Genomic DNA, 25,217 nt, shown 5'->3' with positions numbered 1-25,217 from the left:
GGAAATATGCGAAGTTTAGTTTATGTGAATATCCCATACCTACCAGAGAATTTTAACTGGATTGTTTGCAGGATAAAGATGACGTTGGCCAACTATTTATATAAAAGTACATAAATAATAATTATAACAACACTTAACTCAACTCTTAAACCTTCACAAATCATACACTTTTTCCTTAATATCACGGTCGGTTAAAAGTCACGGCGCACCACTTATCGACTGGGTTCACCCCAAGTATTGAAGTAGATATAGCCATGCTACGGACCACCACCTGCAGACCTACCCCACCCACAGGTAACAAGTAACAGGGCTGAACCGGCGCCAAGCGGCTCCCAACCACCCAGCCCCCTCCCTTGTTACCTCACACCCTCGCATATTCTGGCACTTGACTTAAGTTGGGCCAATTATATTGGATATAAAATTGTATTAATTCATAAAACGCGGTGCAATTATTGTCAGTCTGGGTTTGGATTAAAGCTTTTTCTGTGGATAATATTTTGAAAGAAAACCCACAAGAATGAATTTGATTGCCAATTATTTTTTTCTGAGAATAAGAATGATAGAATCGATTGTTTAAAGCCTGTTTTTTGGAATTTTATTTATTTGCCTACCAGAGAGATCTGTTTCCAAGCACATTAAATTGTATGTAAATATTATTAGACATACTCGATAATACTTTATTCTGTAAATCGTCATATGATGAATTCGAGCTTAAATTGAAAAATTATGAACAACTACTATTATAAGAGTCCACATTTGTTCTTATTTAAAAAAAATACATTTTTCTGTCATCGATAAATTTTCCATTTTCCTTTTTTTCTTGATATTTTATTATTACTTGCTTACAAGATTTTATTGTTTTGACATAAAATTCCCTCACCAAACATAAGAGTCGCTTATGGTGAGGAAATGTCAATATTATTTTTATTTATAACACTGTGTAACGTGTAAATTCATTGTAAAACATACGAATATTTAATAAAGTAAAATAAAAAAAATAGGTATAAACACTAATTTTGCCTTAGTGATTGTATATTGTATCTCCAATTTTAATCGAAAGTGAACAAAAAACAGAAATGTACCAAAGTAAGCCTATCTTTTTTTTGGTTCAAATATTGCATTTTTATGATATTAAAAAAAAATATTGTATTTCTTTAACAACCCTTTTTATTTATGTAAAATAAAAATCCATGTCAAAATGTTGTATTTATATCCGATACAATTACTACAATAATAAAATAAAAGCTTATTTTTAAATCACAAAATCTAATTTTAAAAGGTTTGTAAACTTCCAATGTCAGTTTACTTAATATAATGATTTGTAGCGACATAATATTTTTCCCGAAGCCATTGTAGAATTCACAAGCTTATAAGACCTGTGAGCTTGTGAATTTTCTCTAAGAGTTCATAATTTGTTCACAACTCACTAAAGAGCTGTAAAAACCAACAGTTTTTGTCTTTAAGTTAAATCGGTCGTTCACCTAATATTTTCGTTTGGATTTATGTCACCCGGAAGGATAACAAAAGGATTTTTTATTTATCTCGGGAGTATCATCTTATTTATATGGAGTAGATAATTGGCAGCGGAAAGCAATAAACCTCTACAAGTAATATAAACCCTAGTTTGTTCAAAACCACTTTATTTTATTAGTAAAATCATTGCTCGACCGGTTTTGGAAGTGACCTTCAATTAGAGTAGAGCATTTTTTTTTTTTGGTTTTAGGCATTTCAATTAAGGTAACATTATTATGGTGAAGAATTTTTAGAAGGTCTTTATTGATTGATGGATGATTGGCATTTTTTTTTTGATATTAGGATAATACAGTACCAAAATATTAAAGGCGAAACAAATAGATAACTTGTTTTTTGTGTATCCTGCAAAACGGAATCGAAGAAGGATTTCAGGTTCGATTCCTGAGCAGCGCAAATATAAATGAAAATTGTTTATTATAAATAATTAAACAATTATTGGTGTTAATAGCTTCGCCCAGACGCACAGAAGCGTACCTAATGCTACGTATACATACGCGAGCCGAACTGCCGAACTGAACCTCAACAAGCAGCCGCAAATGGCGTGCCGCTTGCAGTTGCTTCGTTCCTTTCCCGTAATTCATGGGTCAGTTCGCGTTCCGGTTCGCAAATGTTTACGTACCATAAGACAAACAAGTGCGAACAGGTATAATGCAGGAGTTCAACACTTATGAAGATATCCGAATATAAATTAATACACCTAGGTTAAAATTTCGTACACTTTGTTTTTGTCTTTTGATAACTTAATCGACTCACGTAGTGTGTGGAGAGACTGGATGAATTTAATGAGGGACGATACATTGATCCGTACTAGCTTTTAAGATTTGTTCTTTGTAAATTACAAAATTATTATTTTACGGCCAAAAGAAGACTTTTTAAACAATCATATATTACCAGGACCACACTGAAAGTGTCTTCCATTTCAGTATTAAATCTGCACTTAATCGGATGAAAATTATGAACCTTTATCAGTCTGCAAAGTTATAAAATCTAAAATAAAAGCGAGAAAGTTCGCATTCAACCATTACCGCACGTGCCAATTGCAAATACTTGCACCTACACGAAATAGTACGATAATAAAACACATCGATACATAAATACATTAAAAACTTTACATGCCTTTCTCCCCCATAGAAAACCTTCGTAGAGGATTAAAACCTCCATTTTACACCTTGTTTGGGGTGGCTGGCTTCACCAGTAAGAAAGGGTGGAAGACAAATCTTGTTCGAGAGCAGCAAAGAAGTATTTCATTTCAGGAGATTTACTCCTGTTTATCTAACAGTTTTCCGGTTCAATGAAGTGCCTCTTGTGTAATGTACCAGGTAGAAGTCTGCAGAAGACGAGGGTACAGTTCAATACAAGAACTTTCTCTTCTGACAATTGAAATAAGAAGTGAAAATAATATAATCACTTCGTCTAGTCTGCTTCCTAACAGCATTACTTCCTATTAATTACTTAATAGGAAGTAATGCATTAATCTCATAGAATCTCTATTTGTAAACTCAGAATAAATTTTAGCGAATAGTTTGCATTGGTTTGAAGAGAAAATTATGTTCGTATATTAATGTTTCCATTTTTATTCAATTCTGTTAAACGTTTTTCCAATTTGGTAAAATAAATACAAAATCTCTGACAGTGTATATATACTTCAAAATCTAAACTCAAGGTTATTAGTAGTACCACTAACTCTAGTTCACAATTTGGGAGGCGGGTATGGATACCGCCGCCCCGGTAACCATTTATTTGATATTCAACACCCCTGACATAGGTTACCTCAAGTGGTTCGTTATGTTTGACGACTTAGCAGGAGTGCCCGGGTTCATGAGGTGAGGTTTATCTAGGTCTTGGCGGCAAATCCATTTGCCCACCTACTGCTTGGTGGATTGGACTGGTTAAGGGAGACCTTTTGACCTCTCCATATGGACTCTCTCTCGACTCTCAACCCAACGCCTTGCACCACAGTGCGTCCTTCCGTCACTCCTGGACACATTACCTGATACCTTTTTCCTTTCCAGAACTCCTCTCCTTCCTTTCCCTAAAAAGAGCCTCCATACAGCATCCCCAAAGATGACATAGGGCCTTAGGGTATTTTTTGTGGAGATAATGGAAAAAAGTAGTTCCTTCATGATAGACAATCTGTGCAAGAGGGCCATTCATTTCAGACAACTTACAAAGAAATTAAAAACAGAGAATTTAATTTTAATAATCCACCAAGACGGTTTTATTTGATTGAATATTAAATCAAAATCCATCATATATATTTAAAGCGCATCGTGGATAAGTCAATTTATGTGAAACCGCACAAGAGTCCCAACTGTTCCCAACCGTCTGGAGCCAGTGAGACTATAGCATCCCCAATAGGTGAAAAGTTATGCGGCTGCATGTAGTGGGGAGGGGAAGAAGAATATGGGGAAGTACCTGGCTATCCAGATCTGGTCTCCAGACACTGTGAAAGCCATATCACGCGACGTTTCATATTCTGAATGGTGGTCTGAACACCAAGACGATACTGAGAGTATCTTCCACTAAATTGATGCAAATTTACGTTATATTATTTTAAATGAATCAATTGTGAAATATCACAAATTAATCAAATAAAATTGCGCACTCGTAGATTTGATCCCTCGACCTTTGGCTTGCTAGACGAGAGCCTTACCCGTCAACCACGGAAGCCTCAAATAAACACCCTTTTAAATTGAAATGTAAATTAATGGTTTATATAATTACCATATTTGTTTGCTCTTCTAATGGGGTAATTAACTATCTAGTCAAAAAATAAATATGAACATCGGTAATCGCAAAAAAAAACATTTTTTCTGTTATTGAAGTTGCCTGACTTATCAATAAAACTTCACAACGATAATACCAAAAAGACTATGAATTCAAATTCAACTCTGGAACTTCGTTAACGATTCTGTTGTTGATTTTAACCATTTTACCATTTTATTTTTGTTGACTCCATCAATCCAATTTCGACGAAACTCTCAGTTAAAAAAAATTTCCTGCATTATTCGCAGTACACAAACAAAATCCTACGTTTTTTTATAACGGCTGCAAATGTTTTGCTTTGTGGAAGATAAATCAGTGCAGTAGAAACTCTGAACTGAGATTTATGATTTAATCCGTCCTAATCCCATTTCAGGTTTAAAGGGGGATTATATTGCAGAAACAGCATAGAGCAAGGGATGTTTTTATAATCATCTTGACTTTAAGAAAATCATATCCAAAAAGTCAGTAACCTTACGCCTTCACAACCCGCAACATGTAAATAGTTAATTATCATTTTTTAACTCTGTTTTTGCCACTGATCTTCTAATTAATATCAAATATCAATCAACAGTATATGACGGCTAAAATAGCAAAGATAAAATTTCGCAACGTCCAGTATTTTAATATGCGTGCAAAGTCGAAACTTCTCCATGCTTAACGTGTTGAAGTGACCTGATAGGTATGTATGTTGTCTGTATCTTGTTGTACATAGATAGAGTCAAGGATGTCAAACGTGTACGGTGCACTAGAGGTAATTTCTCACATAAACGGCGTTATCCAAATTAAAAACCAGGTCGTATCTATAAATAAGTACCCGTGTAAACAGTATTTAGGAAGTATGTTTATGAGAGATAGAAAGCCTGATAGACATATTTAAAGAAGTGTTAATGCAGCAAACTTACTCGGGCTAGCAGAAATTGGAACGCATTTAGCGCGCGAGCATGAAGCGGTTAATTAAACAAGGTTGGCGCAAACATAAAAAAACAAATAAGCACAGCCAGCAGTCCACAATGGAGTGCTGGTGCCTACCCTGATGTATGGCAGTGAGCCATTGAACTGGCAGAGAAAGGACGAAAGTAGAATTAACGCTGTAGATATAAGATTCCTGAGGCTTATGTGTGATAAAACCAAGTATGATATGTGAGAAATATGGAGATATGGCTTGTAAAGCGAATGGATGAAAAAAGGGAAGCAAGAAGAATATATGACGCGAATTTGAATATGTAAGTCGAGTACCCCCGGGGAAGACATTGCACGATCAAGTGAAACAAATTCTTGAGTCGGGCCATCAGAATAAGAGGAGAGTATGTATCAGACAATGAATACATTTAAATGAGGCAAGGAATGTGTGCCAAGACCGAGTTGTTTGGCGGTCGGTACTCTCTGCCTACCCCTGCAGAAAAGGCGTGATGAATAATTAGTTGGTAAACAGATATAGATCGTCTGTATGCAGCTTAAAAATAATGTCATCGGAAAGCGAAACAGCTGTCGCGTGCATAGCCGACAGAACTTGTTTACAAACAAACAATCTTTAACGAGTTTAAATACGATAATGTTTTTTTTTATTAATCTTATTCATTCCACTTGCCCGTCACAAATTTTCCACTCGTAATCTTTATGTAGGTATTTTTGATCAATATTTAGGCTTAGCCTTTTTTAAAAGTTACCTAAATACAATATTATTAACGATCGTATGTTTGCATCATTTGCTTGTTCGATGGACAGGAGTTGGGGTAGTTCATTGTTTATTCAGTGCGGTCCTTTATAGAAGAAAGTTTTGTTTGTTTAGGTCAGAATATTTTAAGGATTTGTGTATATCTTGTTTACTGTTTATGTAGCAAGTGTTTGGGTGAAAATTTGGTTGTAGATGACCGCACTATTAGGCATTATCTATTATGTATCATGACAGTAATACTACCATAACACTGTTTTATTGGAATAGTTGCATCCTCATTTAAGGGTGTGGTTAAACAAAGTACGTAGGGGTAGAAAATTGGGATTAGAGCTAGCTAGAATGGTAACCAGATCCGAATAGCCTAGCCAGGTACTACCCAAATTTCCTCTTCTAAATCTTCGTCTTCTCCTCACTAACTTCAGACTTATGATATACCTCATTAGTGAGAGCTATAGTTGTGAATATAATCTTGTGAAGTTATAGCGGAGTTTCCATTCTGATTGGAGGAATCTCGCCAAAGAGAATTTCACTATCGGCCTCCGTGGTCGAGGGGTAAGGTTCTCGACTAGCAATTCAAAGATCGCTGGTTAATATCCTGGTGTGCCCAAGTAAATTTTATTTGACGTTTGATAGACGGTTGGGACTCTTGTGCTGTTTCGAAAAAAAACAATCGCCCCATCGACGACGCTCTCAGAATATATTTTATAGATTTTCATTTAATATTCAACCAAATCAAACCATTTTAGTTGATTATTTAAACTAAACTCTCTGTTTTGAATTTCTTTTTGAGATGAATGGCCATCTTGCGTAGGTTGTCTATCATTAATTCCTTGGAGCTTCTTCCATTGAAATACCGGTAGAACCAGGACATCATTAACACCTGATGCTTGTGCTCTAAAAAATGCAAATAATTATTTTTAATGTTGAATTTTTATTTTTATTTGTTTTATATTTTAATCTTTATTTAGGAATATGAGAATTAATGTGTCTTTGTATGTTAACTGAGTTTTTATAACTGGATTGTTCTCACGTAAGTGAGATCTTCTGTAAAAACCCAGTATTAATAAATAATTAAATAAATCATCAGGGTAACTATTATTTTTTTTACATTTTAGGGGCTTTCATCTTTGGGGATGCTGTGTTGTCGGTATTTTCAGAGAAAGGAAGGCGAGGAAGTTCGGGGAAGGAAACACGTATCAGGGGTGGTTAGGAATCTAGGGATAAGTGTGTCCAGGAGTGACGGACAAATGATCTATCCCTCCCGCGGGGCACAAGGCGAAGGGTCAAGAGAGACCAGTTGGGAAGGTCAAAGGGTCCAAGACATCCTGAACACACCTCACCCGACATACCATGACACCCCTGCTAAATCAATTGGCGTGACCTATGACAGAGGTATGGGTTAACAATATATGGTTCCCGGGGCGGAGCAACCCCAAACCGTCTTCTAAATTGCATTTTTTAGAGCACAAGCATCAGGTGTTAATGATGTCGTGGTTCTACCGGTATTCCAATGGAAGAAGCTTCGAGAAACGTCATTGATCCCTTCGGCACCGGTGCATAATCGGGAAACACGCCAACGCGCGCTGAACATTTGTACACGGTTGTCATTTGTCACATGAGAACGGGTCGCTTCCACGACTCGTTCTTGAGTTCAACAGCTCGGCTGCAGAACGATCTGCCGGCCTATGTGTTTTCTCCCTCTGACAACATGGATATCTTCAAGACCCATTTTGACTACTTTCCCTATTTAAAATATCCTACACACAGCATCCCAAAGACGATATATGCCCCGAGGGAAAGTGAATTAACTAGTGCCTAAAACAAATCATTCATCGATTTGCCAAGAAATAGGAAATTAGTTAATTTAGTACAAAGAATTAGCACGTATGATTAATATTTTTCTTACAGCATGAATATACATGAATGTGAAAAATTTATATTTTTCTTGAGTTTCGGTAAATAGGTACCGTTAAAACAGTTTTCCGTGATTTTTCACATGTACGTGATGCAAAATTAAGTGGCCATGAATTTGAGGGCTGTTGCTAATGGCAACAAGAAACAAGGTAATTACGGGCTCAGGATTCATGACTGGTTTTCGTAAAATAGGGTATCTGTATTCTGAAAATCCTTACACCCACACTCCGTGGGGTGAGGTGTGCAGTAGCGTTCATACATGGTCATATTCTTATCGTGTATAAAAAAAACTGATATTTTGTTTTGTCACAGCTTGGCGAAATACACATCTACTCGTATTAGATATAATATTGTTAAGAAGAAAAAATCCTGAACGCCATCCACTACTTTTAATTATTGTAATACATATAACTTATCTTTTTCAGCTTAAGTCTTTTTTCAATTGAAGACTTTTTCAATTTTTTCAGTTCATTTTCAGTTCAAGCTTTTCAGTACATGTTTGTACAGTATTAAAAATTATAGTGATTTTTTTGGGGTATTATACCGTGTTGCGCTACCTCCTTCTTTAGCCAATGTTCTGGACAGCACTGCAGCGTCCATCATCAGGGCAGATGTGTAATCTAATCTAACGATTAATCTAATCTAATGATTACACATCTGCCCTCATGTTGGATACTGTAGTGCTGTCCGAAACTTTGGCTAGAGAAAAAGGTAGCGCAACACGGCATAGTACCCCAAAAACAAATCACTATATTACTTTTGTCCCTGAAAATCTCAAATCATACCAGTATGAAATATTTTAGTTTTTACATTTTTGTCAAAAACTGATAAGTTCATTATAGTGATTTATTTTCAAGGTATTACGCCGTGTTCCTTTACCTATTTCATTAGCCAACATTTTAGACAGCATTACAGTGTCCAAAGGCTAAAGAATAAGGGAGCGCATCTTAATACTTCAAAAATAAATCACTATATTTTTTTTGGCCGTGAAAATCTTTAATCATATCTGACATTATCCACATTATCTTTTTGAAGTATTATGGATAATGTCAGAAAATCTTTAATCATATCTGACATTATCCACATTATCTTTTTGATAGTTGATAAATACTAAAGTAGAAATAAATAGTAAGAGCATCATATTTACAATAACTATAAAACTATCAATAAGATTATGTGATAGTTTTATAGTAATCTTTTTATGGCGTTCAGTATTTTATAGTTACTATAAATATGACGATCTTACTATGTATTTATCTCTATTTAAGTGTTGATATATACTTACATAGAAATAAATAGTAAGAGCGTCATATTTACATTAGCTATAAAACTATCGAAAGAATTATGTGATAGTATTATAGTAATCTTTTTATGGCGTTAAGTATTTAAGTATTTTATAGTTACTCTAAATATGATGCTCTAACTATTCATCTCTATTTACGTGTTGATAAATACTTAAATAGAGATATATAGTAAGAACGCCATATTTAAAGTATCTATAAAACTATAAAAAAGATTATGTAAAATGTAAAGTAAAATGTGAGGTAATTTTTCACAAAAACTATTATTATTAATGAAAAATCACGGACTATAGAACTTTTTGTAAACAAAAAAGTCTTTAAAAACATTAGAGAATCAAACTCCTCTCAGTGCGTCAATTATTTATTTATTATTTAATGACATACTATAAAGACTGCCTCAACCTAAAAAAATCACTATCCGAACGCAGTTCTCAATAACGGATCTTCTGGCAGTACCTCCTACTCGTATTGCCTTCAGACAGAAATCCCGCACTTTCCTTGGTCCCTTCATATACAATTGGCTGGATTCCCAACGAAAAAAAATCTTGCTGACTAAAGGTGTCTACTAATAAAATTTCAGAAAAAAACTTCCCATCACGTTAAATTACTTTATTTTTTTTACAATTTCTTTAAGCATTTTTATATTGTTACTAAACTTTTTGTTTAGTTCTAATTTTTTTTCTAATTATATTGTCTTTATTTTTTTTAAAGAAAGGAAAATATTCCCGTGTTGCAAATAACCTGAAATATTTGAAAATATTCTTCTACCACCACACTAAACGGAAAATTTTGCTTGTGTCATGATGGAGGACTTAGTCAGCCGAGGAATTGAACGTACGAAGTCTGGGCGGGACCCAAACGCGATGCCAACATAGCCACTAACCGGTCTACCTCTATTGTTTTCATTTATTCAAAACTATTCCTGTATTTTTTTTACTATCACATATATCTGATTACGTCTAAAAGGGATCCAAATGATAATCTAGTCTCCTTCAACAGAAGCAATCTTCCGAACAGGCCTTCGATTGATATGCTTGTTGTAACTATAAGTGACCAGCTCAGGTACGGGGGCTCTATCGAAGCCAGAGTAAAGTTGGCCTCTCAGAAGCTGGGCGTACTGTACAGGGCCCGCAGATACTTTAATAGTACACAACTGTACAAATCGCAAGTGCGCCCTACTGTCGAATTTGGCAGCCATCTCTGGTCCGGAGCCCCAAAATACCTGAAAAAAACCCTTGACTCTGTGCAAAAACGGGCGGTCCGTTTGATAGATTCTACAATCTTAACAAACGGACTGCAATCTATAGAGCACAGGCGTCGGGTAGGTATGCTGTCCTTGTTCTATCGGTATTACAATGGAAGATGCTCTGAGGAACTAGCGTCATTGATCCCTTCGGCACCGGTGCGTAGTCGGGATACACGCCAAACGCGCGCCCAACATTTTTACACGGTTGACATTTGTCACATGAGAACGGGTCGCTTCTACGATTCGTTCTTAAGTTCAACAGCTCGGCTGTGGAACGAACTGCCGGCCTCTGTGTTTCCTCCCTCCTACAACGTGGGACTCTTCAAGACCCATGTTCACTCCTTCCTCTCCACAAAAAGACCCTCCACACAGCATCCCCAAAGATGTCATAGGCCCTGAGGGAAATTATTTTCTTCAGGGCCTCCTGTGTAGAGTTAATATGAAAATAGTAATATGCTATTTTAATTTTTATATACATCATAGTCAATATGAAGTCGTAGACTACTTGCTGCAACACGGCGCAAACTAGCGTAGCAAGTGACAACATATAATAAATATTTAAGTAAAAATATTATATTATGTAAATAAAAAAATCCTGAAAAATGTACCTACTCAAAATTAGAAGTCCCGCCACTGTAGTATGGGTCATGTTTCGCGTTTCGCACTTGAATCTGAATCAACCGGCTCTCATTCGTCGTAGCTATAGTTTGCTTAGCAATTCCACATATCGGCAATTTCCTATCAAGCCTGTACGTTCAATATTGACGCGGGGCTTGTTTGCACAGTATGGTCCGGGGCTACAGTCTACAGGACTACAGTATGTATACGGGGCGGCGCGGCGCGGCGTTTGAGTATCCGATATTGAGAATTGCGCCGGTCCAATGTCGATATGCACGGAAAAACTTCCTGCGAATCTCTATTGACCTATTTATTATATAAACATTGACGGATATTAAGGCGACATAAGCCTCTAGTATCGGGGGTTTGCTCGACGCTCACATTTTAACTATTTCTGGTGAACGTTTTAGTAAAATCTGTAATGTTTCTAGAGGGATCCCTACAAAGGTAATTTATTAATATTTGAGATTTATTAAAACAGGACTTCACCATTAAAATATTTAATTTAAACGGTTTTAAAATTTTATTAAACGTTTCAACTATAAAATTAGAGGTAGACACCAAATTTTATTTTTGTAGACGATGAATTAGTAACTTCCCGAGTGATCCCTCGAAAAACGTTTGAGATTTTAGTAATACGTTCATAAGAAATAATTAAAATAAACCCCACGGAATGATAAATTTTCAAGGCCTGCTAGGGTAAATTCCAAATTATTGTTTTTTTACGACTTCATCACTTATGTCGTTAACATTCCCACATTGTTTTAGAGATTTGATAGGGCGAATTCAACACCATTTCTGTCCAATACACAGCTACGTCGTTAAGATTCTGGTTTTATTTTAGGGTATTGTCTCGTCTTAAGCTAAAACTAATATTTTACCGGATATCTGAAACTCGTTCAAACATCAGGCTGCATTTTAAAAGCATTAATTGGGTTTTCATATCTCCATGCATGATCATATTTATTTCACTCAAACTATGTCAGAAACGGTCTCTCATTTACCTAGATAATCAATCATCAATCATCAACCTTGAAAATGTTGTATACATCTTTAGTTCGAAGTCAAGTCGAATATAACTCCTCGATCTGGTCCCCCATTATAAAATACATTCAGATTCAATAGAAAAAAATCCTAAGACACATTTACTTTAAACTCGGTATTCCCATTGAAAGTATAAACTATAATTACTTAGTGAAAAAATTAAATTTACTAAAACTCTCAGATCCAAGAATTATATCTGACTTAATATTTATGTTCAAAATTGTAAATGGTAGTGTACACAGCCTTGATTTAATTAACCTCATTGAATTTCATGTACCCATAAGAGCTACTCGTTCTAAAACCCTCTTTAATTGTAACAATTCTAAGACTAAACTTTTCAAACACTCGTTTGTACCTAGGCTACATGAAATTAGTAATAGGTACGCAGATGTAGCGCATCTGTTTAACTGCACAGAAGCTAGGTACAAAAAGGCTTTAATAGCATATCTTTTAAATCATGACCAATAAAATGTAAGTCTACTCATACGTACGTAAAAAGTCAAATAAATATGTATGTAAAATTAACTGTCTGGGGCAACTGAGGAAACTTGGGTCAATAATAATAGTCAATACGGTGAACCAACAGCTTGATTGGCACTTACCTACTTTCAACCAAAACCTGAAAATAAATGCATACATTTTAGCTATTGTAATATATTATATCATGTATCTATACTATCATATATTTCAATCAATATTAATCTAACCTCCTCTACCTATAAGTTTTGCATGTACTTGTATCTCTAACTTTTTATATCCATCCATCCAGAGTTTCTGTTAATTGTATATTTTCCGATGTTACTGTTTATAATTTATTGTAAATGGTATATTTTATACCGTTGATATTATAATAAATAATAATAATAAATGTAACAAATTTAAAAAAAAAACCATCTTTGTAAAACACCACTTTTACCTAGTAATTAAGGAAGTCGTCAATAATAACTCGAACTCTAATCTCAATTAAGGAAGCCGTCAATAATAACTCAAACTCTAATCTCAATTAAGGAAGCCGTCAATAATAACTCAAACTCTAATCTCAATTAAGGAAGCCGTCAATAAAAACTCGTACTCTAATCTCAATTAAGGAAGCCGTCAATAATAACTCGAACTCTAATCTCAACTTTTTATCATAATTTAAAAAAAAATTCAGCCTGCTTATATTTGTGTTAGAAAAACTCAAAAAGCAGTCTACCGATATCGTTGATATTTTAAATGTTTGATTTAATAGTGCTAAAAGTGTTTGAATAGGAGAAGAAGTCGGGGACGTTCGAGGAATACTTGATTCAATATCTCTGAACAGGAATGAGACACGGAGTCGAATTAAAATCGATGTATTGTACTTTTTTAATAGTAACATTGTGGTATACAGTAGTGAAAGAAGTTGGAGACCACTACTCTCGATCTCTAAATAGTATAAAACAATGTCGCTATCCGCGTCTGTCTGTTTGTGCGCTTAGTTCTAAAGTAGAGGATATACTTTGATCCACTCAGTGTATACGTCAGTTAGTTAATAATAAATTTAATTTAACTACTAGCCCTAAATTTAATTTGTTATATTAATCCCTACTTAAACTGTTTTCTCCTCCCGTTACCTTATACCGGCGGCCCTGAGGACAATACTTTCCCTATGAGAGCCTATGTCATCTTTGGTGGTTCTATGTTGAGGCTCTTTTAATGAAAGGCAGGAAAATAAGTTCTGGGAAGGAAAAGGGTATCAGGGGTTGTTAGCAATCTTAGAATAAGTGTGTCCAGGAGTGCCGAACGAATGATCTTTCGGCAATGGTTCAAAAGCAGCTGTTAGGCAAGCGCATCCTAAACACGCCACACCTAATAAACCTGAGAACCCCTTCTAAATCATCAAACGAACCGAACCACTTGGGGACTTTTTATCCAATAAATGGTTACCCAAACCTGCCTTCCAAATTGATTGAATGAGTTTTATTTAGAGAATGATGAAATTTTGCCTATTTGACCTTCAAAACGAGGGAAAGGTCTCGGTATAAGTTTGATTTCGAAAATTTCTCTGTAATAAAGCTTAATTCATTTAATTAAAATTCTATATAATATCTTATCTATATTTCCATTATTTCAACAAGTTAAGTTATGAATTTATTTTGTTTTAGGAAAAACAACGGATTATAATATGGTTGGTTTAAACATGTGCAGTTTGCTTGACCGAGAGACCAATATAGATCTCCTCATCATACCAATACATTGTGTTTAACAGAACTGTATAATATTTAACAATTATCAGGTATTACAATATGTATTCATTTATATAAATATTTTTTATTATTCATTATTCGTCCGTAGGGCTTTTATATAAGTACATGTGGTATAATTTTGAAAACAAATAAGATAACAATAAACAAAAACATACTCGTACGTACGTACTTGACATAAATATAAAAGAAACAATTTTTATAAAAGATACATTGATCAAATAGGCTAATAGAGAGACAACCAAAGATACAGTCATCAGATAGGCTAATAGAGAGACAACCAAAGATACAGTCATCAGATAGGCTAATAGAGAGACAACCAAAGAAAGAGTGATCAGTTAGGCTAATAGAGAGACAACCAAAGGTTCAAGAATATGGTTGGAATAGGTTTATAATATGATCCACAAAATTCAACAACTTAACATTAAACATCTCAATATAACCTAAGTATTGATTTCCCATAGTGCGAAACCGCTGTATCGGGGAATTAGCAATGAAGTTGCGCTTCTGTACACTGCGGTGGAATAGAGTACTGTGTATTTTTGTTCTTGTGGATATGCTTACATTAGTAAGTGTAGGAGTTCGGAATAGTCTAATTTCGAGCTTAGTATTTTGAATAAGAAGGTTAAATCATTTATCTGGCTTCTAATAAATGAATTATAAAATATTTTTATCAATACATTTGGGATATTTAATTTAAATTTTATGAAACGTATAAAATGGGCAAGTGTCTGGTGTGGTAGTTGAAAAGCATGTTAAAACCAATAACTTATAGGTATTATGAATAAAAAAAATTTTAAAGCAAGCCAGTAAATAAAGGGATTTCAGCTAGTTTATAATAATTTTAAATTATTTATGCATACTCTCCCCGCAAATAAACCAACATAATTTTAATAAGTTTTATAACCAAGCGACCTGTTTGTGCAGAACAAATATGCTTACTTAATTTATTCTACAACATAATTTAATATGGCGTCGTAAAGGTACACTTTGCAGTTAATAACATCAAGCTCATAAATACTTAGTAACTGGACACACGGGAATTAACATGAAATATTTCTAAAATGTTAATTTAGTTATTATTTTAGACTTCATAAGTTTTCGCGCGGGGTTTCTATGCTAATGTAAAATAATATCTATTCGGAGGTTGCGCTGTAAATTAACCCTCTGAGAAGGTTCTGCCGATCAGATTATATCGAGAAAGAAAAATGGAGAATCACCCTTATAAATAATGTTGTAATCTTATATTCCGGAATTTACTCAAAATATTTATTTTCACTTAAATATTATGAAAAATATCATTTTCTTTTTATACACAAAAATTCAGTAACAACAGAATAATAATAATAATAAAATAATAATAATAAGTGTTTTATTATCTTTTTTTTGTGTAACAAATAGATATAATGATATCCTCACTGGGATCTCCCGTGATGAGGATTTCATTTACATATTATGTATAATTTAATTATAAGAAAATTAATATTACATCAAAGTTACAAATAAATTTAATTATGAACAAATATCATGCAATATAATTTTTTTTTTTAATAATTTTAAAATAAGTAAGATGTTTTTTGATATATATATGAAGTGTTTTTTGGTAAAGTTATATATATGAAATGTTTTTTGGTGTAGTTCAGTTGATTCTGTTTTAGTCTGTGTTTGATTTCAGTAAATTTTCTATTTCAGATCTCCCTATGTTAAGTATCCAGCTTTTTATTTCAGATTTAAATGTTAAAGTGTTGAGGTTTTTGAGTGTGAGTGGTATTTTTTTGTAGAGTTTAATACTATGATATAAGAAGCTTTTTTGCCCAAAAGTTGTATTAGTAATTATTTGTTGGATAAGTTTTTGACCATGAGATCTAGTGTTTCTATTGTACGTGTTTGTTGTTATTTCTTGTGTTTTGTACTTATGAATGTAAATGAGTATAGTTTTAGAATATAGTTGTTTAATTGACATGATGTTAAGATTGGTGAAGATTTCGTTAGTGCTAGTTCTTACAGGAACTTTCAGTATAATTTTCATTATGGCTTTTTGAGATTTAATTAGTGGATTTAGTATATTTTTATTTGCACTGCCCCATCCGATAATACCGTATTCTAACAGTGATTGGTAGAGAGCCATGTAGATTTTGATTAAGTCTTTTTTAATGAGCACATTCCTGATAGTTTTGAAAAAATAACTTAGTTTTTTAATTTTATTATCTAAATAGCTAATGTGATTGGTCCATTTTAAATTTCCATCTATTTTTAGACCTAGATACGTTATATGGTCAACGTTTTCTAATGAGGGACAATTACAATGCTCATTTCCCGATGCGGGAATAGGAATAGATTCAGGAATAACAGTATTCAAAACTCGAAAAGTAGTCTACCGATATCACTGAAAATTTAAAAATTTGTTCTTATTAGTACCTGGAGTGGTTTGAAAGAGTGAAAGGACGATGTAGTGATGGGGTGGTTTGATAGAGTAGTTTGCAGATATCTCTGCACTGGAATGAGAAACGGAGTTGAATTAAAGATGATGTAATGTAGTTTTTTAACGGTAACATTGTGGTTTATAGTGGTGAATGATGAAAGAAGTCGAAAACATCTGATAAAGATATAATAAATAATATCAAAGCACTACGGTGTCCACTAGGAAGTGATAAAAGAGCTGATTTTAAAATTAAAATGTCACGTCTTGCGTTTATTTTTGGAAGTTAAATGGAAATTAGGTTCTAAAGTTTGCTGTGATAGCTGTGCAAATTTCGCTGACCAGATCTCTACTTTTGTTTGTTGTGTAAAGTTCAATGGATTTTCAACATCTCGATAGCTCACAACGGATATGAGGTTCTGCTATGAAAATATTGTTTTAATTCATTCCCCTAGAACTCACCGTTTGAAAATTGAAACGGAGCAACTTCGAAGCAGAGATAATAATTTTTAAAAAATGCTTTGGAGTTTTTAAGTATCATCTTGAAAGCAATAAAATATGTTAACTCTAGAGAAAAATATTTTATAATTACTTCTCTGTTCGGTAATTATTTACCTACGACTACCGTTTGAGAAAATATTCCGTACATGTTAGGTTAGGTTGGATTAGGTAGAATTAAATCACAAACCAGTCTATACAAACCTAGCGTAGCCCACAAACTACTTGAAAACTGGGATATAACTCTAAAGGGGACGCGAGCAGGCGTTATTAAAGGGGCAATTTTTTGTAGTAGTAAAAACGGTAGTCGTAGGTAAATATTTACTCTCTGTTCTACTAAGATAAATATTTAAATTATTTAAACAAAAACAATTTCTAAAATACTAGAGCAGAACCCGCCAAGGATCAATTTCTAGGTGCAACCGAATCTTTTCTGTTTCAATTTTTTGTTTGAGAGCCGCTAATATTGTATTCAATGATTGAAAAAATGCAATTCACAGAGTAGATGATGTTGGCTGTGAACATTGTTTTATATTTGTGTGGTCAACAGCCGTCAACGACGGGACATTTAAAATAACCCAAAAAAGTACCTTAAGAAAAATAATTTAGAATTTAAATACTACTTTCAAGGAAGCAATGAAATAAGGATTTTATCCAATTATATACATAATAATATTTTCCTTGTGATTTGAACAACACAGTCAATTAAAACACAATTGAGTTTCTCTGTAAGGAAAATAGAGGTTTATATTGTTAATCTCACAAGATTTACATAAAGAAAAGCATTCAGTAACAAAACATTACCTGTAAGGAAAGAAACGACATTTAATGTTATTAATTGTTATGTCAATTCCTTAATCACAATCACGATAGCAATTAACAAATTATTGAAATTATTCCCATCAATCTGCCTTGTCACAACCCATAGATTATTTTTACTATGTCTTAAACCATAGATTACGAAATATCGAGTCGACTGTGTAGGTACTGTGGCGCACATCTAGCCAGTGACAGTCCACGACACACACAGCCACAATGACGAGACAAGCTCGGCATTGCCTTGAATTAAAGAAAATTATATTTTTCTTTACATATATATATATAATAATTATATATATATATTTATCTATAAATATGAATATCAGATAATTTGAATAAAGTTGTCAAAACCTATTGTGATTGCAGTTTAAAAAGTTTTCTTTAAATTATGAACACATATTTATTTATGATTCAATAAATCATTGAATACTGAATTTTACGATGAATTAACCCAATGACATAAATCATTTTTATTCTTTCAATCATTAATAACTAGTGATTTGCACATTTTTTCACATACGGAGTAATTAATAAAATGGAAACAATACCGCCTTCGAAATATTAATCTCCATTTAAACTGTATTAGTCGTTAATCATTTTTATGAATTTATTTCTTCGAAACAGATTTACTTCGATGGGTTATGGGCGAAACAAAATAATATATAAAATATAGGATTTTAAAAATGGAGGTTACTACAACTTTACTAACGCGCATCAAACTTTTTTGTTTCTAGTATGGTGTTTTAAGAAACGATTTTTCCCCTACCGAGAAAATACAAGGTCCATAAGTCTATAATAGCCAGGTAACATTTTAAACACCCAAATGAGGTAAAAATTGTGAGGCGCATATGACGCCGTTCTATTTGTATAGAGAACATTAACTTTGTGGATGCTGTGTGTAGGGTATTTTTGAAGAGAGAAACAAGTGAAAACGTTTGTAGGAGGGATGAAACACAGAGACTGGAAAATAGTTCCACAGCCGAGCTGTTGAACTCAAGAACGAGACGTAGAAGTGACTCATTCTAAAATGACAACTGTCAACCGTGTATATATTGGTCGCGCGTTTGGAGTGTTTTCGGACTATGCACTGGTGGCGATGGGATCTCTGACTCTAGTTCCCCGGAGCATCTTCCAATTTAATACCCATAGAAAAGGACAGCATTTTTCTGGTATTTGGGTGCTCCAGACCAGAGTTGGCTGTGAAATTCAATAGTGGGTCGCACTTGCGATCCGTCAGTAATTGTGTACCATTAAATTATTTTGCGGACCTCACAATAGTTCAGCATCACATGTTTATTTGTGCAGGTGGACAACGGAAGATTTGATTATTAAGTGAACATTGATAGGTACTCTAAATATGGCCCTAGTGAAAGATCACCACTCAAATTGTTTGCGTTGTTCGAAATTGCTTTAGCCGTGTTTGATTACCAGATCTGTATAGCTTCAAAGTCTGTATACTTCTAAGCTATCATCTTTACGATATACATTCCTTACCCATTTCGGTACTTCAGTCTCACTCCAGATGGCTCCAGACAGTTGGGAGTAGTTGAGACTCTCTGTCACATATCTCTCACGATGATATTTATACATGAAATAATAAACAACCTACAACCAAAATACTTTTCAAAAAAAAATTAACACGACAAGGATATTCAGAGACAGCACAATAACGTGCAATGAAGTTAGGCTGCCAAAAAACGACAAAACCAATACACAAAATTGTTTACTGTACAAAGGAATGCAATATTATAGTGGTTACCGGAAACCCCAAATTCTGCACCAATTCAAAGATTCATATTGGATTGTAGGAGCCTTATTAATCAAAAGAAAATGTCGTTAATAACGAAAAAATTTATAATGTAAACTTCAACTGAAACGTAAAAAAAGCTAAAATAAAATTAATGAATAAAAAAAGTTTTAAAAAATCGAACATTACACGATACCTACATATCGATGCCCAAATGGCAAAAAGGGCGTAAAAAATGAGTTAAATATACAGTTTTGATTGGAAAAAAAATCTTATCAAACTGTATGCTTAACTAATTTTTGACCAAATCGTCGCTTTTGCCATTTTGCCTTTCCGGCGTCGATATTTGTAATGCTAAGTGAAGTTTTCGGATAAAGGATTGTTACTAATACATATTTTTTTCTTTTTTTCAGATGCGTCTCTAATCGATGAACGCCCCTCAGTGTAAATAGGTAGGTAATTTATTAATTGTCACATATGAGTATTAATTGGTTATTTCAATTATTGTTATAGCAAAAGATTTTTCATACTGATTTAATTGTTTGTACAACAAACTATTGAAACGAACACAAGAGTCAAACAAATCGACTTTTTTAAAGTAAAAAAACGGTAATGTTATTTAAAACGTTTATTTATATATTATACATGACAACTGTTTTACCTGCGGAAGTCATAACAAAAAATGTATATTACTATATATATATGATAATTATTATACGCGCTTAATATATATTACTAATTTATATTAAGCGCGCAGTTGTAAGAGACTTACCTAACTTACATTAACCATCGGTTCTTAAGAGGGATTGCTAGGAGACTAGAATTAGAAAAAGGCAAATACTCATATGACGAAATTGAACTAACTCTAAACCTCTCTCCTTTGGAAGTCCGTCGGGAAAGAAATGACCTCATTTGCTTCTTCAAAATTATAAATTGTATTATTGATTCACCTACTCTACTGCAACTCATTCCCTTCAATATCCCCTCGCACAGACTCAAAAATAATTAACTGCTCTTCCTCAACCATCATTCGAGAAATTTTGGATATTATTCACCATTGTCCAGGATGTGTAGACTGGTCAACTCAAGTCAAAACCATAACTTTTTTGGGATAAGTCTAATTATTTTTGCCGGTCGCTAAACAAGTGACGGAATATTATAAGTGTCACGTGGTCCTGACCCACGGCGTAGTCTTGACTTGATTCGACTTGTCACTTTATTTTATTATATTATATCTGCCTTATGTCTTTGCTTTCATGTACCTTTGTCTAATCCTGTATTTTTCATTTTACTGTATTAGTGTTATTATTTTGTAATTTGGACGATGTCCGTTAATAAATAAATAAACAAATAAACAAGTGATTCCTGAGATTATTTGGTGTAAAAAAATATGTGATATTTTGGTTCAAATCTAAAGTATTCGACAGTTACAGTCGGGTAGGCGAGTTGGGCGGTAACCCGGTTGAGTGACCAGTAAGACGACATACGAAATTATATTTTTCTTTAAAAAATCACTGATTAAATAACAGGTACGTTTCTAAACAACCTCTATATTAAATTTAAACAAAATTCTAAATAAGTTGATTGTTAAGAAAAATAATTTCTGTTTAATAAATTTACATCAACTGGGTAAATACTGTGTTATACTATGAATAAGAAAATAACTGCTTAAAATGTTCTCAAACTTTGGACGGACGATCTTACGAAAAGCTTCCATAAGCTTTCGAAAAGAAGAAGAAGATGGTTTGAAAGGGAAACATGTAAATGAGAATATTAGAGGAAGCGCATATATATAATCATTTTAAAAAAAAAAACATTTTAATTTATAAGCGCAAACAATAATATTTAAAAACGCATGACTTATTTAAAATATATATATATATATATATACACGGTGTCCGGAAACTCGTAGTACAAGCGGGAAACTGGAGAATCTACACCACATGGGGAACCCAAAAAAACATAAAGTTTTTTGATTTGAGCATTTTCAAAAAAAAATATTTTTCGGCTATTTTAGGGTTAAAGTTTTTTCTGGTGTTTAGGGTTGAATAACAGATGTTTTAACCCTGCAGAGCAGAAATATTTTATGATTACACCGGGTTAAATGAAGGGTGATTTCAAAATAATGCTTCAAATCCGAGTTTCTTCATTTGTTTTACTTTCAAATAGTTTTAATTAGTTGGGTACTTTGATCTTCAGTAATAATTTATAAGAATTTGATTGAAAAAAAAAAAAAAAAAAAAAAAAAATCAACTTCAAACTCGATAACGAAAGCTCAAATAAAAAAAAATATATACTACAAAATCGACTCCAAATGTGATGTAGATTCACCAGTTTCCCGCTTGTACTACGAGTTTCCGGACACCCTGTATATATAATATAATATATAATTTAAAATCTTTCCACAAATGCCTTATGTAGAGCATTCAAGAAACACTGAATTTTTGTATACCTTTAACATGTTAAATAACGGAACCAGATGTGATTTTTTTTATTTTTTGAAGCATGCTTATCGATTTTTTTCTATCGACGAAATTTTATATAATAACTTTTTCAACTCTGTATTTATATAGTAGATTATCTTAAAAAATAGCGCACGTTTTTAAGAGTTTAAAAACTTTAAGTGTTCAAAGAAAGTATGTTATGTTTCCGTAGAAATTTGAAATGCGTAGTCTTAAACTATTTTCGAAGGTACTACAAACAACATTGAATCTAAACTTTTAGTTTTATATAACTACATATAAAGCAGGGGTGGGGAATCTTTTCGCAGTCCAGAGCCAATTGGATGTTTGTACCACTATCCGCACATAGAATTTGGTGGCGTGAGGGGGGTATAGTCTGCAACAAGATTTTAAAACTGCACTCAAAACACTACAATGGATTCCTTTTCAAACTCCTCTGCATTGAATACACAACTGTAATTTTATATGTTAGCGAGTCCCCAGTTTAATTAACATTACACTCATAATTTAATATTAAACATTTATTTTCTTATTAGTAAAAATATAAGAAATTAATGTAAAAATAAGAAGGAATGTTGGATAATCTATTTATTTGTATCTAAACAGCTCTGCAAGATCGTAAGTACCTGTCAGCCATGTTATACCTCGTAAGTATAACTTTTGTTATCATCCGTTGTAACACAGTCACCCCTAACACGGCAGGTGAAATATTATCTAAAATTTATTCTTTAACCTTTTCATACTTACTTGACATATAAAAATTAATTATATTATCTCTTCAAAGGTAACGATAATATATAACGTTGGTTACGTTGGTATATTCATATAAGCAAACATTACTTGTGGCATACCACAAATATAATAAAGAAAACTGTTTGTTGGAAGGTACTGGTTGAAACCTGGAGTGCTCTCCCGATTTGAATCATTGTTATTATTCCATGGGGAGTTATACAATTCAACCAAAAGATAAATTCGCACGAAAAATAAACACCTCCAGTATGAGAAATATATTATAACGTAGTACCTATATGTATTACGTAGATATTTACAAAGTGTTTTTATTATATTAACTTTTTTAGTTTTGTAAGTAAGATGGCTAATTTGAACAAAACTTAGCACTAACGTAACAAACCTAACCTTATCTATTTTCTGGTAAGCCTGTACTTCTTGAATAATATTACTAATGCCACTAATTTGGTGATGAATTTACGTTTTTGAAACAAAAAGATAGACTTTAACGGGGTACTTGTGACGTCAAACGTACATTGGTTTGTTGGTTAACTGTAAGAGCAATCCCACTCGGGTCGGTATGAAAATAAATACCTAAATAAAAAACCCAACTTAAATAAATAATGTTTAAAAAAACATGAATTTATTTGTAAACCGCAGTGGTGACCCGTGTTCGAGTACACATAGCGCAACCCGGCATAAAATTGTCCACATCTGTAATGCAACCGGCTGGCCAACCCGGAAGGTAGCAGTTTATGTGCTGTCAGAACCCGCCGACCAATCACAGGGTGTTTGAGTGTCTCTGGGTTTTAATAGTTTTTAAATGATGATTTTTTTTATTCTACGTATATATTCAGAATTAAACGCATTTATTCAGAATCAGCGTTTGATGATCTAATAATGTAATTAATATATTTTTTATAAACCACTTTATTGTTCACTCAAGTTCCTTATATTATCGCCTAGGTTTACAAGCAAATGTTAATGTTAATACATCTTTCAATTGGATTTATCTTAAGAAATATGAATCACATTCTCAAGTATCATACATTATAATGAATTGTTTTGGAAATAAATACGTTTTAAAATAACACTCATTTTTTACAAGGATTTTTTTCATATAAACCTCATCTTTTTCTTAGATGGGTTCTTTGTTACTGAGGGTCGTGACCATCACTTCAATTTCCATTTCAGCTGGCTAAAAAAATCCAATTGGACCATAAAATGTACCTACAGTAATGTTTCGTAACTTGGTTCTGGATTGAAAACACAGTTTATTTAACAAATTATATTATTATCGTCTTCTAAACTATATTAAATACATAGTCAAATGCGTTTATAAATAAATACGACTCACCTATCTAGGAACTCTCGGGTTTCCCGATTACAGATATTTATCAGCAAGTTAATTGTTCAAACTTGAAGTCCGTAGAAATAAATTGAGATAGAGCGAAACTGAAATAAAAAAAAAAACAAAATATTTGATGTGGTGTGACCATTTAAAAATGGCTACTCTTATAGACATCTACAATTTTAAACATTTGTTTGCTAGTGGTTTTATGAGTACCCATTTTAGTGTAATTTAAAAAAAAAATCTTTTTTTAAATAATTTTTTTCTGACAGTATTTGAAAATCTCCTACTACCACCACATTAAGCGGAAATTGTTGCTTGTGTTGTGATGTGTTTGTGGGACCCAAACGCGATGCCAACTTTGCCACTGACAGGTCATTAAACAATTTGTTAATACCGGTCTGTAAATAAGTATTTTCACATTTCATCACAATAAAGTTGACAACAATTGATGGACTATCACACAATTAGTTAATAAATTTCTTCTAGACCTATTGACATCCTTCTAGGAATTCGTTATACAATACTATTGTATCGTAATACTCCGATTGTTCTGAGAGGTTCAAGGTACAGACAGTACGACCTTTCTTCTTCACGGTGTCGTCTTTTACAAACAAATCGTATTCAGCACAAGGAATTAACTATCAGTTACGAAGTTACGTAAACATTAAGGTATCTCAGGATAATTCTGAAGGGCAGATAAATATAAATACATATTAAATATTTTATAAATAAAGTGGACGAAAATATCTTGTCTTTCACGAAATCGTTTGATTTTAATTATAGTCAAAGAACGTTTCAATTTGAAAATCGCATCTATTTTTACCGAAATAAGCAACGACGGATGAAAACATGCTCTTTGAAAAATGT

General features: G+C 33.2%; 1 protein-coding gene across 2 annotated transcripts in view; it reads left to right on the top strand.

Annotated features, from left to right (window-relative positions):
- LOC149418994 (uncharacterized) overlaps positions 1-25,217 on the top strand; it is a 491,041-nt gene that overhangs the window by 182,910 nt on the left and 282,914 nt on the right. For both annotated transcript variants that reach the window (XM_089637629.1, XM_089637631.1), the window contains exon 3: positions 20,219-20,257. The gene's annotated coding sequence lies outside the window, so the exon portion shown is untranslated. The remainder of the gene's footprint in view (positions 1-20,218; positions 20,258-25,217) is intronic.

Source organism: Hesperophylax consimilis, chromosome 12 (assembly GCF_061612785.1).
Source record: "Hesperophylax consimilis isolate HC1 chromosome 12, BYU_Hcon_1.0, whole genome shotgun sequence".
Taxonomy (NCBI): domain Eukaryota; kingdom Metazoa; phylum Arthropoda; class Insecta; order Trichoptera; family Limnephilidae; genus Hesperophylax; species Hesperophylax consimilis.
This window is presented reverse-complemented; position numbering and strand designations above follow the sequence as displayed.